We start from the raw sequence: 14,775 nt of genomic DNA, 5'->3' as shown, positions 1-14,775 counted from the left end.
TTCTACCATAGTGAACAATAGGTCCCCAGAATGTATTCATCTTATAACTGGAAGTTTATACCCTTTGACTAACACCCCCCAACTTGCCCCACCCACAGCCACTGGCAATCGCTCGTCTATTCTCTGTTTTTATGAGTTTATTTTTTTTTAGATTCCACAAATAAGTGATAGTGTACAATACTTGTTCTCTTCTGCCTTATTTATTTCATTTTGCCCTCAAGGGCCATCCATGTTGTCACCAATAATAGGATTTCCTTTTTCTTGTAGTTGAATAATATTCCATTGTGTATATACATCACTCCCAATTTATCCATTCATCTATAGATGGATACTTAGGTTATTTCCATATGTTGACTATTGTGAACAGTATTACAGTGAACATGGAGTACAGAAATCTCTTCAATTTCTGATATCATTCCCTTTGAATATATATCCAGAAGTAAGATTGCTGAATCATATGATAATTCTATTTTTACCTTTTTTGAAAACCCTCCCTGCCGTTTTCCGTAATGGCTACCAATGTATATTCCCACCAAAGCTGAACAAGGGCTCTCTTTTTCCACCTTCTCACCAACACTTGGTATCTCTTATATTTTTGATGATAGCCATTCTAATAGGTGTGAAGTGATGTCTCATTGTGGTTTTCATTTGCATTTCCATGGTAATTAGTGATTTTGAGCATTTTTTCATGTACCTGTTGGCCATTCGGGTGTCTTTCTGGAAAAATGTTTATTTAGTCCTTCTGTCTATTTTTTAATGAGACTCTTTGTGCTTTGCTACGAGTTGAATTAGTTCCTTATATATATTTTAGATATTAACCCCTTATCAGATATATGACTTGTAATTATTTTCTTCCATTTTGTGGGCTGCCTTTTCATTTTGTTGATTGCTTTTTTTGCTATGCAGAAATTTTTTAGTTTGATGTAGTCCTACTTATTTATTTATTAATCTTGCATTCTCTTTTATTGAAGTATAGTCAGTTTACAATGCTGTGTTAATTTCTGGTGTGCAGCATAATGTTTCAGTCATACATATATATATTCATTTCATATCCTTTTTCATTATAGATTACTATAAGACATTGAATATAGTTCCCTGTACTATACAGTAAAAGCTTGTTGTTTATCTATTTTACATATAGTAGTTAGTATCTGCAAATTTCGAACTCCCAATGTACCCCTTCCCACCCGCCCTTACTTATTCATTTCTGTTTTTGTTGCTTGTGCTTTTGGTGTTACATCCAGGAAGTTTTTCCTAAGACCAACATCAAGGGGCTTTTTCTCTATGCTTTCTTCCAGGAATTTTATGGTTTCAGAACTCATGTTTTAGTCTATAATTTGAGTTAATTTTTGTAGTGATGTAAGACAGGAGTTTATTTCATTCTTATACATGTGATTATCTAGTTTTTTTCAACACCATTGATTGAAGAAACTAGCCTTTCTCTGTTGCATATTCTTGGTTCCCTTGTCAAATATTAGTTGACCTCATGTGTAAAAGTTTGTATCTGGGCTCGCAATTCTGTTCCATTGGTCCATGCATCTGTTTTTAATGCCAGTATTATACTACTTTGCTTAATAAATATTTGTAGTATAGTTTGATATCACGACGTGTGATGTCTCCAGCTTTGTTCTTCTTTCTCAGGGTTACTTTGGCTATTTGAAGTCTTTTATGATTCCATACGAACTTTAGGACTGTTTGTTCTATTTCTGTGAAAAACGCCACTGGAATTTTGAAGAGTATTCCTCTGAATCTGTAGATAGCATGGGGAAATATGAACATTATAATAATAATAATATTAATTCTTCCTATTTATGAACATGAGACATCTTTCCATCTGTTTGTGTCTTCTTCAACTTCTTTCATCAAAGTCTTATACTTTTCAGTGAAGAGATCTTTCACTTCCTTGGTTGAATTTATTCCTAAGTATTTTATTGGTGTTGATGCTAGTGTGAAAGGGATTGTTTCCTTTCTTTTTCAGAGATTTTTGTTGTTAGTACACAGAATGCAACTGATTCTGCATGTTGATTTTATATCCCTGAATCTTTACAATGAAATGAAGTAGCTAAATCTCCAGAGATGTTGAAGCAGCAAAGAATTAGGGCAATGGAAAGTCTTCTTAAGCATTTAGTAATATGTTGTACAGGCATCATATGAGAGTAAAAGAAAAAGACATAATTTCCCAGGGACAATTATTAACATGAACAGTTTTATCCAAACTAAAAATCAAGAAAAAATATATGTGCTCCAAAGTCTTAATAGTAAAATCAGACATGTATTTGAGTTATTGTTCAAGTTTACTTCATTGAGCCAAAGGTATACACTTTCAGAGACACTTAGCAAGTGATAGATAAATATTTATAAAGCACCTACTAGATGCAATGCTACAAGCTAGGCATAGGTAAAACAATGGTGTAAATGTTGTAAACAAGAACAAGATACAGTTCATGCTCACTTGGAGCTTAAAGTCTAAAGAAGAAGAAAAGCACAAAACAATGTCAATGACTATTGGTTAATAAGTTTGTTGTGCTGAAAGTAGATAATTAGTGATCGTTTCTATTCAGAAGGTGTGAACTGGAGTCAGTCAAGGATTCCCTGAAGAAAGGATATTCAAGTTAAAAAGTGAAGAATTAGTAGGAGTTAGCTGGATAAAGAGATGAGTAGACAGTGAAAAGAAGAATTCCAAAAGAAGGAAGAGCGTGGGTAAAGGTCCTGAGGCAGACAGGAGGAAAATATTGGAAGATGACCAGAGATCACAGCTCAAGAAAGAGCATTGCAAGAGAGGAGGCTATTAAGGCAGGTAGGTCTAAGACCAGATAGGGCCTTAGAGACATTAACGAGTCAGTTATTTATCTTAAGAACAATCAGGAGTTATTGGGAGGGTTTTAACTAGGAAAAGAAATATAATAAGATCTGTACTATTATAAAGTTACCTACTGTATGAAGGATGATTGAAAGGGATCAGTGGTATATGTGGGGAAATAAAAGAGGAGATTTTTTTCCAGCATCCACATGAGAGAAGGTGGCTTGGCTATGGTAAAGGTACTTCGGATAAAGAGAAGATTTGAGAGTTTGCTAACCAGGTGGAATGAACCAGGTTGGACATGCAGATATAAGAGAGAAAGAAGACAAAGCCCATAATGCCTCACAGATTCAGGGCAGGGACATATGAAAAATCTATCAGGATTGCTACTAAGTTTGGGTACCAGAGTTTGGGCACTTCCAGTCTGCATAGCTTTGCAGTGCAGTATCCGTGAGATATTTTCAGGGATCATTTGGATAATATTCTGCAGACATCAGGAAAATGTATACCCTCTTCAAGGATTCTGAAAAACCTCACTGCAAAAAATTGGTCTTCAAAGAAGTTTGTGATTTGTACCCGGGAGCCCTGATATTTACAACCCTCTAGTAATGCTGAGAGAAGCAGCTATAAGCCAAAGGAAGAAGGGATGCATCATTGTCTCTGGGAACTGAGCAGGAATGACAGGGAGCTCAGAGAGTGCCGCAAAGCTTAGGGCAAGAGCATTAAATCACAGTTCTTTGCCAAGTATTTCTGGGGAAAAAGAAAATACTCTTTATAAAAGCTCCCAAAAGATGCTGCCGATTATCTACCTAGAGTTGGAATCCCAGAAATTCTGAATCAAGATATGAGCCTGTGACAAACATTTTGTAGTCTCCCAATTATTAGTAGCAGAAAAATCTCAAGAAACAAAATAAAAGTGGAGTATGATGCAAGCATCTCTTTGATGTAGCCCATGTAAATAATTGCACATATATATGAAACATTTACTAGGCTACATGTCTATGTAGTGTGTCTCAGCTCCTTTGTTACATAACCTCCACTCTGCTACCCCCTCCTAAGTATCTTGTTAGTTGGATGATAATTCCTTTTTCTAGGTTCCTCCTTAAGGACACATTTTTAAAGAGAATTCTTAAGCCTCTGGGAGTTATCTTTTGTCCTATAGTTAATCTCTTAATAAGACCAATTTAGCTGTAACATAAATGGTAATGCACAGTGCACTATTTACTGCACAATTCTGAACTTGCTCAGAGACTGCCTATAAGCAGGCTGGCTTTACCTGTGGGCAGAGTTGGTTAGGAGACACGTGGAATGGTTTCAGAACCATGAAGAAGACTTGGGTTTTTGACTCTTGTTCTGGGAAGAGTTACTTCATACTTGCCAGCCCCTCAGAGAGCCTACTGTAGGTAAGGACGGCATTAGGCACAGTGTCTGTTCTTAAAAATCTAAGGGATACAGGACTCAGAGATGGGCAAAATGCGTAACAACTACTGGGCTGCATTTGCAAGAGCAAATCGACATAGAACAGGACAAACAATATGACTGGCAATCACTCGAGTGAGTTAGGACATCGCCTGTGAGTGAGGTGTATTATTAGATGTGAAACACGGTAATAATATTCCATTTGAATTTCTTGGCTTTCATGCCTCCTTTTTTCCCCGCAGATTCATACGACCGTTATTGGTTTAATTTCATTTGCCACTGTTGAGTAGTCTGCCATTTAGAATGAGACTGCATTCCATCTGCTGTAAGTGAAGGATTTGCAAGTGGCATTATTCCATATTTTCTGAAGGATTTAAGGTGTCACTAGCTTTCAACTGACTCGACTAAAAGGCTCTTTGCCAGGATCCTACCTGATGCCAGTTTTCATTCAATTTCCATAAATGTTTATTAATACAATAGTGCACAAAATCTCCTTTAACTATTGAACATGCCAAAAGAGGTATTTGTTTTTCTGCTTCTCTATGCCCATATTTAAACATGTTACGTAAACACGTCCACACCTAAATCTGCCCCATCTTGTTGATCCATTTTTAAAATTCACACCCTGTCTTGTATAAACGCAACCCAACCATGAAAGTAATTTGTTCATGAGTCATAACCTTATAAACATTGAAATAATTGTAAAAGCGTCTCTTGTTAGTTTGCAATTAGGGTATTAAGTTAGATATCATGCTATATTAGATTTTAGGAAAAGTCATACAGGGTTTTATTTCTTAATACTCAATAGCATCTAATCATAAACACATAAAAAGACAAAGCTAAGTATATATCCATTTTAAGACCTACAAAAATAATTAGTTTTCTTGGCTGTATCATGGCAGATGGTTCTGTTTTCTGTTAAAGAGTATGTACAGAAAACATAAACTGAACCAGGACCTATAGGCATGCCACAATCTGCTGGAATGGTCTGTTTATTTGATGAACGTAATATTTTGAAGTGAAGTCCTCATCTTCAGTATCAGAAAAAAAAGTACCTGTTGTACAACTATGAATTTGAACCAAATATATCTTAGAGTTCAATAACACTCTCTATATGTAACAGCGATTCAGAAAAAGTACAATTCAAAAGCAAATCCACTCTTACTATTAAATAAGAGCTCTACTCTACAAATTCGGAAGGCCATGAATGGATTTCTCCTAGAAATCCTTGCGGTAGGCTAAGTTCTAGCAAGGTGCACATTATCTGCCAAAACTCTCCTGATAAAGTAGGGTCTCAAGCCAACTGGAGAATCTCTTGGTAGCAGAAGCCACTCCTCCTCTGGTGTAAATTATCTCATTTAATGACTCCTCTCTCTTCTTCTCTTGCCTACATTGAACATCCTTAATGTCTATCAAAGTTGTTCTCTGCTCTCCAGCATCACAGACATTTCTTAAATTGGACATCTTCACATTTCTTATCATTTATTGAAATATTTCCTAATTGATCTACTAATTTCCAGCTGAATTATCTTCCAGTTCATTCAGTACACGCTCAGACACAAATCTCATCATGTCAGTCCTGCTCCACATACTCCAAAGATCTCCTCAATAACGCCAGGACCCGAGGGTAACATTTTTACTTATTAGCTCAGGGACTTCAAGTTGTACTTTTTTCAAAGCTCATTCTCCATTATCACATCCACTTTGTGCCTACACTCAAACACCCCCTGCTCTAACTTCTCTAAACTTGTTGTGCTCCCAGTTAGGGCCATTTGATGAGAATGCCTTTCAAAAGTTAGCTCAAGTGTCTCCTCTTTCCTGAAGATTTCTCAGAAAGCATACTCTAGAGGAACGTGGGATGTGGTGAAAAACCTGCTCTGCAGAGCAGCTGGTATTTGAAAGTGTTGAGATCAAATTCTAAATCTCTGGTTAACTCTGTGATCCAGGAAAAACTGGTTCCCACATAAAACAGTCAACCACATCCATCCTTGTTAAGCGGGCACTGCCACCAAGGAAGAGGACAAGCAGTTGATGCCTGAGCACCCATGATCATACTCTGGCTGTGACAATTTTTTTTTTTTTATTGAGATATAACTGACGTATACCATTGGTATGTTTAATTAAGGTGTACAATGTATTGATTTGATACATGTATATTTTGCAAGGTGATTACCACCATGGCTTTAGCTAACATCTCTATCATATCACATAATTTTTTTAATGTGGTGAGAACATTTACAATCTAGTCTCTTAGTAACTCTGAAGCCTATAATACAGTGATGTTAACTATAATCATAATGCTGTGTCTTAGATCTCCAGAATTTATTCATCTTCTAACTGTAAGTTAGTACCTTTTGACCAATTTCTAATGAATATTTAATGAAGTTGCCAAGAATACTCATTGAGGAAAGGTAGTCCTTCAAAAAATGGTGATGGGAAACCTGGATAACCACAAGCAGAAAAATTAAATTGGATTTCTGCTGCAAACCACTCACAAAAAAATAACTCAAAACAGATTAAAGACCTAAACATAATACCTGAAGCAGCATAACTTCCAGAAAAAACAAAGAAAAGCTCCTTGACATTGTTCTTGGCAATGAATATTTGGATATGACACCAAAAGCACATGCAATAAAAACAAAAATCAACAAGTGGGGCTGCATCAAACTATAAAGATTCTGCACAGCAAAAGGAACAATCCACGGATAAAAAGACAACCTACAAAATGGAAGAAAATATTTGCAAACCATGTATCTCATAAAGGGTTGATATCCAAAATATTTTCAGAACTCATACAACTCAGTAACAAAAAATAAACATTACAATTAAAAACTGAGCAGAGAAACTGCATAAACATTTTTCCAAAGAAGACCTAGAAATGGCCAACAGGTGCATGAAAAGGTGCCTGACATCACTTATTATCAGGGAAATGCAAATCAAAACCTCAATGAGAGGTCACCTCACACCTGGCTGTGTGATAACCTGCAAGCTTCTGACCTGTTATCTTTCAGGACTGTGCCCGTGTCACAGACTCCTATCAGACCTGAACTATGATTCTCTCTGCTCCCTTCTAGACATTCTCGATCCCTATAAACCATCCCCAGTACTTCTTCTTTCCTGCTGCCTCTATTTGACCAAACAGCTTAACCTTTGACCTTGGTTTGGTCTTTGAATATATATAAGGAAAGAGATGTATTATAAGGAATTAGCTCACATGATTATGCAGGCTGACAAGTCCCAAGATCTGTAGTCAGTCAGTTGGAAACCCAAGAGAATCAATAGTATAGTTCTGGTCCAAAGGTTGGCAGGCTGGAATCCAGGAAGTACCAATGTTTCTGTTCAAGTCTGAAAGCAGGAAAAACAAAAGCAAAAACAAAAATAGTGTCCCAGCTCTAAGGTAATTAGGCAGGAGGAATTCCTTCTTACTCACTGGAAGGTCAGCCTTTTTGTTCTACTGAGGCTTTCAACTTACTGGATAAGTTCCATCCGCACCACAGAGGGCCATCTGCTTTACTCAGTCTATTGATTTGAAGGTTAAACTCATCCAAAAACACTCTCCCACAAACATCCAGAATACTATTTGACCAAATATATGGGTGCCCCATAAACCAGTTAAGTTGGCATAAAATTAATCGTCACACTTGCCTGAAGCTACCTAATTTGTAAGTGCTAGAGATGGCATTTAAACCCAGGTCTATCCTTTTCAGAAGTCCGCTGCTATTCATCTATGCTGGAAACATGGGACCACAAGAATTACCCAGAATGTATGATTTTGTTACTTGAAATTTTTGCCAAGATCATAGAAAAATTAGTCAATGAATGATTAGCTAAAACATTTAGCTAGGTTAGCTTTAAAAAAAAAAAAAAGCCATTTTTGTACTTGAACCAAATTAGGTATGCTGGTGCTGAAACACCTCAGAAAAGGAGAAAGGGGTTAGGCGTACTGAAGGGGCTGTGAGACAGGGAGAAGCCAGCCACCTGGATTTCTGTCAGTAATGCAGGAAAGGTTTTTTGATGTTCACAAATTTCACAACCTCAAATAAATCACTTGTCAGTTTGATTATATTCAAATAAAGAGCAACAATTCATTTGAAAAAGGTCCTCCCTTATACTTGCAATGGTACCTTTCTTGCAATGACTCAAGAGAAAAGGGACAATCACATTTGTTGGTTAAAATAAAGAAGTCAACACCAAAATACAGGTGATCAATAATCATATTCTGTCCAGACAGTTTAACGAGTTTCTGGAAATCCAACATCAGGAATATATTAAAGAATCAGTTGACTGAAATTATAAGTCAATTCTGTTTTTTTTCCCCATGGTTTCATGTGACATTATATTCTATAAAAGGGGAAATCTACAGCTCAAAATAAGCCTAGTTCAGGATGCATCTGCATATATAGAAATTATAACTCCTTGTTAAGTGAAAATGAGTCATACATGAATGCTATTCATCGAACTCACTAACTAATATAACCATATGCTCTTTTCTCAGTGCAGTTTTTTTTTTTTTCCTTTGGCGGGGAGAGGGGGGCTGGTAATTAGGTTTTTATTTATTTATTTTTAGTGGAAGTACTGGGAATTGAACCCAGGACCTAGTGCATGCTAGGTACACATTCTACCACTGAGTCATACGCTCCCCACTCAGTGGAGTTTTATTAACCAACTATGTACTATTTTTAAACTTGTCTGAGGTTTTTCTGAGCAAATCAGTAGGCTTCTAATTCCATCAAAGTCCAATGATAACCTTTCAAGATTTCTTCAGCATCAGAAAAAAATCTTTCCAGAATTTATTTTTTTTGGGGGGAAAAAAAAAAGAGAGGGAGAGAGAACATTCTGATAAGTAAAAGGATAAAAATCCATCAAATTGGGAGCAATTTGATTCCTGGGATGATTGCATGTCTGAGGACTAATAATTGGTTGTGGTGTGCTGCTTCTTAAAAAAGATACTTTGAGGTTGTGCACATCATCTGTCTAATTTGCAGAAAATTGCTGAGTCAAGCAGGTCTGATCCAGTACACACTGGCTTTTTTTTTTTTTTTTTTTTTTTTGCCTTCTTCAGAGAAGTATCATGTGGGGGAAGTCTATTTAAAATGGGAAGCCCCCAAAATTCAACATCTTATTAAATAAGAGGTTGGAGGTTACTGTTGTGAATTTATATAAAGGTTGAATAAATCAAAGCTAGGGCTCAAAATGTCATGTTCACACTTTCATAAAATGGGCAGTGGCAGTCTAAATGGGACAGCTTGGACTGAGAGTTAAGTCTGAACTCTAACCTCTGGACCTGGGTCTGTCATTCATTTTTGGTGACATACTCAGGTCATTGTCCTTCAGTTTCTTTATATATAAAGCCTAATGTGAAAATAATAATCACTTTGTATTTCACATGTAAGCTTTGATGATTCTACAGAAAACCACCAAGGAAGATAATGAACAAGAAAACGCCTAAAGTAAAGGCGGAAGAAGACAGGACGTGAGCAGGCAAATCAGAAAAAAAATGTTGGCACTAACAATCTGGATGAAGGAAGGTAAGAGGATCAAAAGGTGGAATGGAGTCAAAAGAGAACAAGAACCAGGATTCCCAAATTATACTGATTGTAGATGTGAAAACAGGAAAAATTAGAAATCCCTGAGAAGAGAGGACTTGATGCTTAATGGGGAAAAAAGGGAAATGCAGTAATGAAAAAGAGGAAGAAAAAGCTCTGGTGCTGATACCCAACAACTTCCCAAAAGACCCTAAAGAGGAAAAGAAGGGTCCCAAGGCAGGCAATGATCAAAGTCTTCTATAGCATATTTACATCTTCATGTGTGAGACCATGTTTGCTTCTTTTTCTTATTTGATATTAAAAAAAAAAAAAAAAAAAAAAAAAAACCAGAGAACTTTAAAAACTTTTTTTTTTGTAGAGTTATAATCAGGAAAAGATGCAAAGAAGTTAGCAATTGCCCATATAGGGATTAAGTTATGAAACTCTGACTAAAAAGACACTGGAAATATTTCCAAGACACATTTTTGCAACGATTCAAATGTCAGGGTTGTATGATGTAAGCTTGGGAAATAGCATACTGATTTATTTTCAAAGTTTTATTTGGAGAAAAGAATCAGAAATGAAAGCTGCAATTCGTAATAGCACTGTTCAAAAAGCCAAAAATGAAGATTGTTTACATTTTATATTAGAAAAGAAATACTGGCTAAAGACAACAGCTTTTTGTATTCAAAGAGTACTGCAGTGTTAGGATTCACCAAATAACTTAATGAACTGATATGAAGTTAGCATAAAACAATACCGACACTAAGGCAGAGCTGAAGAATGGAAGGCCATCCACACAGATACGTTCTTGTCCATTTAACCACATAACTGTAGTAGGAAAACAGATGAGTCCATGAAAGGAGTAGCAGCTAGCAAGAGCAGATGAGTAAATAGCTGGGTGATGGACTTCAGTGCTAGGTTGCCTTTTCTGCTACCTAGGTCTATGTACTTGAAACTGCAGAAAACACACGTGGACTCTCGGGGAAGAGGATCTTCTGGGAAGTATAATGCTATTTGTTTCAAGCAGCACTTTCTAATCACACGCTGGTCAAAATGCCTTATGCTCTCATTGCATTGGCAAAGGTGACCAATAACAATACTTTGCAAAAGGTTTTTATGGAAATTTTTATAGGATTTGGTTTAAAATGAAGACTATCTATTGTGTTTGAATGCTCTGATTTTTGATGAAGATCCTGCAAAAAGAAACAATCTGTCTGTAAAGGAGGTACTACTGAAGTATGTGAACAACACAAAACTTAAAAGGAATAGTTATAAGAAATTATAGAAAGAAAGATCCAAAAAGGGATAAAGCGCCATAATGTTTTAAAGTCTCATATAAAGATGGTCTCCCACTTAGGATCTAGCCTTATATAAAAACATCTAAGGGTTCTTTCAAGTAAGCTTGAGTATATCTCCAGCTCCACCACTTTCTAGCTGAGATGGCTGAAGACCCACTACTCTCTTAACCTCAATTTCCACACGTATGAAATGAGGATAATAATAATACCTTCTTTATGGTGATGTGTTAAAGATTAAATGTTGCCTCTATCACACTGCAGTGTAATTATTTATCTTCATCACTCTTGCATTTTTTTCTTCCCATCAACTAATACTACTTGAGAGCCTACTAGAGTGAATATCGACTCTGCCTCTGTCTCTCTGCTTCTGTTGGTCATATGGCTTTGAGAAAACTACTGAACATCTGTGTCAATGTTATCATCTATACATTTGAGATAAAATAGCACACATCTCAAAGGGGTAATGTAAGATTAAATGAGCTAATACAAGTAACACGTTTAGAATAAAGCTTAATAAAAGTTAGAAAAATCAATAGATGTTAACCAGATGTTTGTTAATGTTTTCTTTCTCCTTTTCCTCCTCTTCTCTTGTTGTTATTCTTTTTCTTATCATCATCATCATCATGCATCATGCATTCTGCTAGATCTTGATCTATTAAGAGGTAATATTCTTCCTCTCACTCTAAGGTAGTAAGTATAATAGATTAGTCAGGACCTTTTGGTTTGCAGTGAAAGAAAGTCAACTCAAGCTGTCTTCACTGAAAAGGGGAACTTTTTGGCCGATGCAACCAAAGCACACAAAAGCAAGAGGTGGAGCTGGTCTCAAGATCATTTCAATCCAGAAACTTGAAGCTTGTCAAGACATTCCTTTCCAGCATTTCTCACCTCTGCTTCATTTTAAACATAGGTTTCATTCTCTCCTTCTGCAGAGAGCTTTCTCTGTGCGGCAGGAATCACACGCTGAAAGCTCTGGGTCTGAATCCTAACAGGTCCTGACTAAGGTGACAAGGGACCTTACTGTCTAGCTCCAACTGGAAAAGTACATGGAAACGGCATCAATTGGCCTGTTCTAGATCACATGCCCTTGAGCAAATCACTACAGCCAAATGAGAGTATACACTATACATGATAAGATTAATTCTATATGCTAACAGGAAGAGAGGACAGGTTAACAGAAGTGAAGACTAGTGGAAAACAGCATATCATTCAGAAATAATCAGCACTTTGTTAATTTCTGTCACTGTCCCATTCCCCCTCCCTGTCTTCTTCCTTCACTTTATAAACTCAGTGCCGAGTACTGCCTAGTGCATAAAAGACAGCCAAAAAATAAGACATTTCTGACCAGTGTGGTGATTAGAAAGCACTGCTTGAAATTAATACAATTATACATTCCAGAAGATCCTCTTTCCTGAAAGTCCAATTTTTAATTTCTTTTCCTTTTGAACAAAAACATTTGAAAAGATCAATGTATTTTCATGATGCTAAATTTTAAACATTTTAAATAAATATCTACTACTCTTTCTTACTCCAAGCCGCTATAACACAATATCCTTAGACTGGGTGGTTTATAAACAACAAATATTTGCTTTTCATGATTTCGATAGCTGGGAAGTGCGAGATCGAAGCACCAGCAGATTTGGTGTCTAGTGAAATCCAGCTTCTTGGTTCACAGAACCTAGTTCCTCTTTTTGCTGTGTCCTCACACGATAAAGAGACAAGGAAGCTCTCTGCGGTCTGCTTTATAAGGTCACTAACCTCCACCCTCATGACCTAATCAACTCCCAAAGTCCCCACCTATAAACATGATGCCACATTGGAAATTGGGCCTTAATATATGGATCTGGGGAAAACACAAACATTCAGTTCGTAGCATTCTGCCACTGACCACCCCCCAAATTCATGTCCCTCTTGCATGCACAATACATTCATTCCATTTGAATAGCCCCAAAAGTCTTCACTCATTACAGCATCAACTTTAAATCTCAGTATAAAATCTTATCTAAATGAGATGGTTAAGACTTAAGTTAGGATTTATCCTGGAGCAAATTGCTCTTCCAGTAAACCTGTTTCCCAAACACAGTGGTGGAACAGGCGCAGGTCAGACATTCCCAACCCAAAAGGGAGAATCAGGAAATACGGAAGGGGTGACGGTAACAGGCAAGTCCAAAATCCCGGGGAGCAAGCTCCACTACACCTTAAGGCTCAAGAACAATCCTCTTTTGCTCAATGCTCTGCCCTCCATGCCCACCAGGGCAGGGGTTCTACCCTTGCAGTTTTGCCAGGCAGAGGCTGGCCTCCAAGACTCTGGACAGCCCTGTCCCCACAGCTGGGCTGGAAAGCCCCATCTCGGCTCTCTCCTTGGAGCCTCTTCCAAGGCTAACATCTCTGTCCACAATCCTGGGGTGGGATCCAGTGCCCAGTGGCTCTGACTCGCATCCTTTGAAATCTAGGTGGAGGCATCCATGTCCCCACTGCACATGCACTGTACACTCCTGCGGAGACAGCAGCACAAAGGCAGCCAAAGTTTGTCACCTGCATGCTCCAAAGATGCCGCCTGGCCTGCCAGAGCTGTGGGGCATTCAGGCATGTGTTGTAGGGGTGGAGCCAGAGATGTCAGGTGGGCAACACCCGCTGAGGTCCCCTATTTGCATTCTTTCACTGTCTCCAACAATAGCTCCCAGCTTCTGTGGAGATGGCTGACCACACCCTTTAATGTGACGGATTTTTCTCATTCTTTATAACATAGATAAGCTAAGAATTTTCCCAATCATTTAATTCTGCTCCCTTTTTGATAAACAATTCCATCTTTAATCCTTTCTCTCTTCTCACATTTTACTGTAAGCAGTCAAGAAGATCCCAGCCACTGAGTCAACACCCTGCCTAGAAATAGCTTCAGCTAAATATCCAAATTCATCCCTCACAAGCTCCCCCTTCCCCAAATCTCTAGGATGTGAACACAATTCAGCCAACTTCTTTGTCACTCTTTGTCATAACAAAGACGGCCTTTCCTCCAGTTTCCAATGACATGTCTCATTTCTATCTGAAACGTTGTCAGAGTCGGCTCTACCACCCATATTTCCACCAAGGTTCTGCTCAGGGTTACTCAAGGATTCCCTAAGAAGGTGAAGGCTTTTCCTACAGCTCTCTTCTTTCCACGCTCTCATCAAAATTGCTCCTAACACACTGTTCGAGGCAATGCAAGCTTTTTCCAGTCTACACCGTAAAATGTCTCCAGCCTCCACCCACGACAGGCAGATCCTGGAGACACTGTAGTCTACTAAGTGTGCAGCAGTATTATGTCTAAAAATGATGTATGTAACTTAATGGACAAATATTTTATTGCTAAAAAAAAAGAAAAGCTAACCATTATCTGACAACACAGGGTTGCCACAAACCTTCACTTTGTACAAAACACAGCGTCTGCGAAGCATAGTTGAGTGAAATACAATAAAACGAGAAATGTCTGTACCTAGCTTCAAAGTTGCTTCCACATTTTTAGGTATTTGTTACAGCAACACTCACTCCACTTTCTCAGGATTTGGGGGGGAACATAAACATCCAGTCCACGGAATTTTCATACTTATGATAGCATATACATGAATCTCAAGTTATTATCTGTTACTATTGCAAATCTGAAAGAGGTCCCTGCTTATCCACTCGGCACTGAGAAGAACCTGCAATCCAATCTCATGTCCTTAGGCCAGTCTGGCCTGGATCATCCTAGATCAAA

At 37.7% G+C, this 14,775-nt stretch overlaps 1 long non-coding RNA gene across 1 annotated transcript in view; it reads right to left on the bottom strand.

Annotated features, from left to right (window-relative positions):
- Positions 1–14,775, bottom strand: part of LOC123611690 (uncharacterized) — a 120,369-nt gene that overhangs the window by 27,992 nt on the left and 77,602 nt on the right. The window contains exon 6 of the long non-coding RNA XR_012511742.1: positions 7,434–7,564. This is a non-coding gene — a long non-coding RNA (uncharacterized LOC123611690). The remainder of the gene's footprint in view (positions 1–7,433; positions 7,565–14,775) is intronic.

Source organism: Camelus bactrianus, chromosome 14, assembly GCF_048773025.1.
Source record: "Camelus bactrianus isolate YW-2024 breed Bactrian camel chromosome 14, ASM4877302v1, whole genome shotgun sequence".
Lineage (NCBI taxonomy): Eukaryota > Metazoa > Chordata > Mammalia > Artiodactyla > Camelidae > Camelus > Camelus bactrianus.
Note: the sequence above shows the minus strand (reverse complement) of the source record. Positions and strands in the feature narration are given on the sequence as shown.